This window comes from Homarus americanus, unplaced genomic scaffold (genome assembly GCF_018991925.1).
Source record: "Homarus americanus isolate GMGI-L3 unplaced genomic scaffold, GMGI_Hamer_2.0 scaffold47048, whole genome shotgun sequence".
Taxonomy (NCBI): Eukaryota; Metazoa; Arthropoda; class Malacostraca; order Decapoda; family Nephropidae; genus Homarus; species Homarus americanus.
Window position 1 is genome coordinate 1 of NW_024733792.1, and position 7,593 is coordinate 7,593.

The 7,593-nt window shown below is 37.8% G+C and overlaps 1 long non-coding RNA gene across 1 annotated transcript; it reads left to right on the plus strand.

The window, feature by feature from the left end:
• Positions 1-4,499: 4,499 nt before the first annotated feature.
• LOC121870043 lies at positions 4,500-7,037 on the plus strand. Its single transcript, XR_006089628.1, has 3 exons — positions 4,500-4,729; positions 4,872-4,975; positions 7,009-7,037. It is a non-coding gene; the product is annotated as an uncharacterized LOC121870043 (long non-coding RNA).
• The last annotated feature ends 556 nt before the right edge of the window (positions 7,038-7,593 follow it).

A 7,593-nucleotide genomic window follows, 5' to 3' on the forward strand; every position in this document is an offset into this window, starting at 1 on the left:
TAACACCAGCTGAGAGTCACTGAGTCACCACTAACACATGTTACCAGAAGCAACACCCACTACTGCAACACTTAACACCCGCTGAGAGTCACTGAGTCACCACCAACACATGTTACCAGAAGCAACACCCACTACTGCAACACTTAACACCAGCTGAGAGTCACTGAGTCACCACCAACACATGTTACCAGAAGCAACACCCACTACTGCAACACTTAACACCAGCTGAGTCACCACCAACACATGTTACCAGAAGCAACACCCACTACTGCAACACTTAACACCAGCTGAGAGTCACTGAGTCACCACCAACACATTTTACCAGAAGCAACACCCACTACTGCAACACTTAACACCAGCTGAGAGTCACTGAGTCACCACCAACACGTGTTACCAGAAGCAACACCCACTACTGCAACACTTAACACCCGCTGAGAGTCACTGAGTCACCACCAACACATGTTACCAGTAGCAACACCCACTGCAACTGCAACACCACCAACACATTTAAACACCCACTACTGCAACACTTAACACCAGCTGAGAGTCACTGAGTCACCACCAACACATGTTACCAGAAGCAACACCCACTACTGCAACACTTAACACCAGCTGAGAGTCACTGAATCACCACCAACACATGTTACCAGAAGCAACACCCACTACTGCAACACTTAACACCAGCTGAGAGTCACTGAGTCACCACCAACACATGTTACCAGAAGCAACACCCACTACTGCAACACTTAACACCCGCTCAATATTAAACAAATTTAAAAACGTTTCAATTTCACTGTTTTGTAATGAACGCTGTCCCAGTTATGTAAAATGTGTTAAAACTTGGTTATTTCTAAATTGAATGTGACGTAGCCTAACCTAACCATATTTGATAACTAATGCAAGTGGCAGAAGCATTGTTAGAAGACCTTGCCAACCTAACCAAACAAACCTGACCTAACCTAACCTAACCTAACCTTCCGGAACCCCCGGCATATTAAACAGAAAGAACTTCCTATTATATGGTGTAATTTGACGTTTTTTGTGGACCTGAGAGCAGCCGCCTGATCTGTGTGGCTCATAAACCTACACTGGTGACTGGCGTTGAGTGGAGATGATTGGCTGTGTACCGCCGCATCACCACCGAGAAAGACAAGTGATGTGCGCCAGACAAAGTAGTTCTCGCCTAGTCACCTAATTATCTACCAAACGAAGCAATTACCCTAAAAATTATTATTATATCAGAACTCATTGATGAAAATATAATATTGTACAGTATAGTTAATATGACTTACAAACTTGAGACAGCAATAGTTGGAGGTAGTGAACGGCTGCCTCTCACCCCTCCACCTGGTGTAACACAACACACTATGTGAAATATTTCTTATAGTACATTTTGTTTCTCCATCTAGTTGTCTCTCTGTCTATAGTTGTCTACCTGTCAATCGGCCCAAATTCAGGACGGTAGTTTGAGCCTGGGATTTGAGCTCAACTCAGGTGTGCGAATCGGGATTCCTTGAGCCTAGATTTCTTGCAGTGGATTATTACCCATATTCAGAACATCGGCTTGAACCCCGGATCTGGTAATCTGTTCCGTTTTTTCTTCAGTTACAAGCAAAGATTCAAACAATGAAAATCCAGCCAATCACATTTCATCTACACCATTACGGCAGCCAGTCGCCATCGAGAGTAATGTTTACAAGATTATGGCGGCAACTATGACTGGACGAGTTTTTACGGAAGAGGATAAATCTCTCCTTGTACATCATAAGTTACTTTTATTACTATAATTATGGTCAAATTATAATGATTTATGGTACTGTGTTACAACCTGGTTGTGTTGTTAGATGATAACAAAGAAATTCATAGAGGAAGAACAATTATATACAATTGTTGACATAATCCAGGACCGGCGTCAATATTCATTACCAAAACAAGATGAATCAATACTGGGTGTAGTAACCCGGTTAGGTTTGGTTAGGTTAGGTTAGGTTTCTTTGTCTCAACATTGATTCAATTATACAGTAAAGCCTCTGTTAACAAGTAGCATCCTGTGTACCGTGGGCTGGTGTCTTGCCCACAGTGTGGATGTGGGTCACACTATAATAACCCGTTATAGTACATCCTTCTTTCCTCATACTGTTGAATGCTCTGCCTTCTTCTGTGTTTACATACAATCTGTCTCACTTTAAACAAGATGCTTCTCTGGCGGTGTTCATTAGTATAACCTTTTTATTTTATATTTTTAATATTTATTTTTACTCTTCCCTCCCCTAGGCCCTGTTGTGGGTCATGACCTGTGCCCGGGTGGACTATTACCCTTAAAAAATATATATAGCCTGTGTTCCGGCTTATGAATGTCTTCACCTAACTTAACTTAACTTAACCATTCTTCATTAAAACTTAAATATTCACAATTTCCTTCAATCAACAACTCTTCACTGACTTACTGTGCAGTGAGAGTAGAATGGGTGAAGCTTTTATCCCTGACAACTCTTAAACATATTCAGAAATATATTCATTATGCACAATACACCATTTGATATGTGTATATTACATAACTGTAAACGCCTTGGTTCAGGTCGTTCAGGTGACGGGCAAGTCGAAGGGAATGATTGAAACTCTCCTTTTGACGCATTCAATATTTATTGATGTGGTCAAAACCTACAGAGGAGATGTTCATAATATTACATGGTGATCCATCTGATACATAATGAGTTAGTCTCACACAATTTTATCTTAATTACTATTTATTATACATAGAATTTTATCTTAATTTCTATTTATTAAACATAGTGACATGATACAAAGTTCATAACTCTATTAATCTTAATTATGCTTCATACTGCATTGTCTTATTACTCCAGATAAGGCAGAAACGAGTAGGTGTAATTAGTCAACAATATTTCAGTACTGAGGGGCATGACATCACTTAGGCTGTACTTTCAAGTGCAGGTCAATGCAGATCAGTATGGTGTTCCAAGAGACAACAGTACTGAGTAAATTGTCCCAGCCAAATTCTCGGACAGGATTATGAGTCGATTTTCATCAGTGCCAGCAGAAGGCTGGTCTTCACAGCCTCACGAGAGAAGGCGATCTGTCTCATGGCGGGGCGGGCAGCACCACCACCCGCCGAAGACAGTCCACTCAGCAGAGCCAGGACTTGTCTGTAAACACTTCTACATCTGGCTAGGTCACGGGTCGAAAGATTTAATGGCATCACACGCCCGCACTGTAGCTGAAGCCATCAGCAATAACAGTCATTATTCTAATTTTTATACAATTTATTGCTTGTCACTGTTTAAGATGGAGGAGACAACCACCTCGTTACGGCCTCATGGATCGTTAAAGTTGATGGCAGTTAAGATCTTTGTGTCGTCCAATTGAGGTGGGGGTAATTATATAGGACTAACCCAAGAGCAAAATGGATTGATGCCTATTATAAAAACGTCAGATTTTCGTTTGTGGTAATGTTACTAAAATGGATGTTTTTTAAATAAACTCTACTTAACATTTGTGGTTATGAAGGACAGACCTAACCAAACAAACCTACCTAACCTAACTTCCCCGGTATATTAAACAGATAAAACTTACTATATGGTGATATTTGAGACATTTTCTGGATGTGAGAAGATACGGCAGCATCGGCACTATGGTGGGTTAGTCCTATATATTAACCAAGGTGGGATTTTGGGTCATTTTTATTTTGGGAAAGATTCTTTTATTTAATTGAAGTAAAAATTTGTTTGAGGAAGTATTTGGTTCTTTTTTTATTTAATTGAAGTAAAAGAAATTGGTTATAAGAATGTGGTACTTTTTATTTATGGTTAAATTACAGTTTGTAGTCAAAAATTAGCTTTTGAGACATTTTGGGAATTTTACTGTAAAATTTCAGGTTATTATTTTTGTCACTATTTGGTGGGATCCTAACCTAACCAAATCATGTCTTCGATGGTATTTTAATTCTCTGGGAAAGGAAAAATCACTAGACGCTTCACAATATCGGCGTTTATAGATAATTAAACCCTTATGGCAGTGGGATATAACTTGTGAATTTACCAGGTGTTATCCATTAGTGACTAGTAAGTGGTATTAAGAAAGTTGTTGACCAGAGTTAACTTGTGGTCCTTCTGCAGCTCTTCACAGTCTGCTTTTTTCTTGATTTCCCAAAATAACTTGGCGTCATCGGCAAACATTTGTATGTAGCAGTGTACAACGTCAGGCATATCATTATGAAACAAACAAACAACAGCGGACCCAATACACTGCCCTGTGGTACCCCGCTTGTGACAGGTACAGATGATGATTTCGTGCCATTACTCACCACACACTGCTTGCGGTCATGGAGAAAGTCTTCTATCCATGCTAGGACATTTCCCCGAATTCTGCACTCTTCCAGTTTGATTTTCAGCCTTTCTTGGGGTACACTGTCGAAAGCCTTGGCAAAATCTAGGTAAATATTGTCTATATTACCACCTGTTCCAGAATATGGGTCCAAATATCCAACACTTTGAGCAATTGTGTTAAGCAGGAGCGCCCCGGCATAAAATCATGTTGTTTCGTCTCCAATATGTTGGAACAAAAAATTATCTGAGTTTCTACAAAAAGAGTAACAGGGTTATTTTGTTTACATTTTACAGTTCCAATTGGTTGTTATTGTAGTGTTAAAACAACTACCATATTGCTGCCTCGCTGATCATGGTTAATGAAGATCCTTGTGTCATTTATCGAGGTAAGATTTTCGAAAGTGTGTCTTTATTTTCTTTAATAAGTTTTATGTATAATATAATACTGTACAGTACTGTATACATATAATATAATATTACTGCCCAGATTATTTAATTTATGAGTTGTTAAAATGTTATTCATTCCAGGACAGTGACGTTAAGATGTAAGATGTGGGCAACAAGACGAAGGTTTGTTTTGGTTCACGGGTCTCTTGCTGCACCACATTGGAAACTTTCTGCTATAACATAAGGTACAGTACAGTGTATATCTTTGTGGTTTTAGTTTTTAATAAGGATCTGGGATCACCGTTTAAAAATTCAAGTAATTGTGTTAATGACCTTTGAAATAATTAGATATTTTAAGTAGATTACGCTGTGCCCGTAAGTTTCAAAAGCCTGTATGGATGGTCTTAAATATGTTGACCATTTTTACCGTATGAAGTTAGTTTCACTTTGTCAAAATATTTGTCAAATATGCCTGACCTAATACCTTTGTCTTCTGCACTTGGGGTAAAAAAATAGTTTAAATATCCTACAAAGGTACAGGGTACTACTTTACCTGATTCTAAATCTGGGTTCACAAATTAGTTATTGTGTTAATGACTTTTTTAAACAATTAGATATTTAAAGTAGATTACTTAGGCTTTGCCCGTATTTTTTAAAAGGCCTTCATATACATTTTAAAAATATAGACTATTGGGGTGTCGACTGCATGGAAAAGCCAGGAAACTTTACAAACAAATGGGGTATTTTATTTGGGTTAAGTTATATTTAAATATAGTTTTTTGGCATCAATCTTGCCATAAATTAATGCTGTACTGTATAATAGGTAAATAATTATTGTACTTTTAGGAACATTCCACAACAATAATGATGATAGTTCAAGTCAGTGATCAAATATTACAGGTTATACCTACTGCCGTGAGTATTGTCCAGTGAATTGTTCTTATAAAGGACTTGTTCCACATTAATAAAGGTTCATATAGGTGGATAGTGGAGTGTTGACCCACGTTAGGTTAAGGTTGTCACCAGGGAGGGTCGCTAAAATATCTTCAGTGGTCCCTCCATTAACCAACACAATTGGTTCCACGGAGTCGTTTGTTAACTGAATCTATATACTGTAGTGTTATATATTAATAAAATATTAATAAATAAACTTAGAATAGTTAAACACAAAATGTTATTGTTTAAATTTATTTTAGTAAAATTGTAAATGCTGTCAAGCTATTCGGTTCTCCAGCCACTGACTTAAGTTTAGTTTAATATACCGTATATCTATTAGCGGGAATTTAATCAATAATAAAACATTATAATTAAAGTATAATTTATTTATATTATGTAATATTTATTAATACAATACTTTTATTATAGTTTAATAATGAAAACTTGTAGTAACTGAAAGATAAGAGAGAGAATCGGACAAGGTGTAGCAGGTCAACATCAGCCAACGTGGCTGTCTTGTTTATTTTTGTTCATTTTGTTAGTAAATGTTAATTTGTGGACCTTCCTCCCTCGCTCGTGGTAAAGGTAATAAATGTTTTGTGTTGTGTCGTTGATATAAACATACATTAGAATGTTTGAGTTAAAGGTTTGTTTTCCGAGATGGTCCGTGTTGGTATTTGATGGGCCGAGTTGGAGGCACAGCGGTCACACTATAATAACCCGTTATAGTACATCCTTCTTTACTCACACAGCCAAACTGTGTCTGTGTGGATGTGGGTCACACTATAATAACCCGTTATAGTACATCCTTCTTTACTCACACAGCCAAACTGTGTCTGTGTGGATGTGGGTCACACTATAATAACCCGTTATAGTACATCCTTCTTTACTCACACAGCTAAACTGTGTCTGTGTGGATGTGGGTCACACTATAATAACCCGTTATAGTACATGCTTCTTTACTCACACAGCCAAACTGTGTCTGTGTGGATGTGGGTCACACTATAATAACCCATTATAGTACATCCTTCTTTACTCACACAGCCAAACTGTGTCTGTGTGGATGTCACACTATAATAAAGCACATTATAGTACATCCTTCTTTCCTCACACTGTTGAATGCTCTGCCTTCTTCTGTGTTTCCATACTCATACAATCTGTCTCACTTCAAAAAGCTGGTTTTCCGGCATCTTCGTAGTGTAGATTAATATAACCTTTTTATTTTATATTTTTATTTTATTTTTACTCTTATTTTACACAAATTTTTTTAGTCACTTGTAGTTTTCATTTATAAATTGTACTTTTATAAGAATATTATCTAAGGCAAAATATTTTATTTCAGATACTGTGATGTCACATCTCAAGACCAAGTGTAACTAAGTAGAAGTTCACAATGTCAAGCAGTGATAAAAAGTTCTCCTGTCAGGAATGTGGCAAACAGTTTGGCTTCAAGTCTACTCTTCAGAAACATTTACTTGTACACAATGGTGTGAAGGAGTTTGAATGTGAGGAATGTGGGAAATGTTTCTCCCAGAAGAGTAATCTGAAGACACACATTCTTGGACACAATGGTGTGAAGGAGTTTGAATGTGAGGAATGTGGGAAATGTTTCTCCCGGAAGGGTCATCTCAATGCACACATTCTTGTACACAATGGTGTGAAGGAGTTTGAATGTGAGGAATGTGGGAAATGTTTCTCCCGGAAGGGTCATCTCAATGCACACATTCTTGTACACAATAGTGTGAAGGAGTTTGAATGTGAGGAATGTGGGAAATGTTTCTCCCGGACGAGTACTCTAAAGAGACACATTCTTGGACACAATGGTGTGAAGGAGTTTGAATGTGAGGAATGTGGGAAATGTTTCTCCCAGAAGAGTACTCTCAAGGGACACATTCTTGGACACAATGGTGTGAAGGAGTTTGAATGT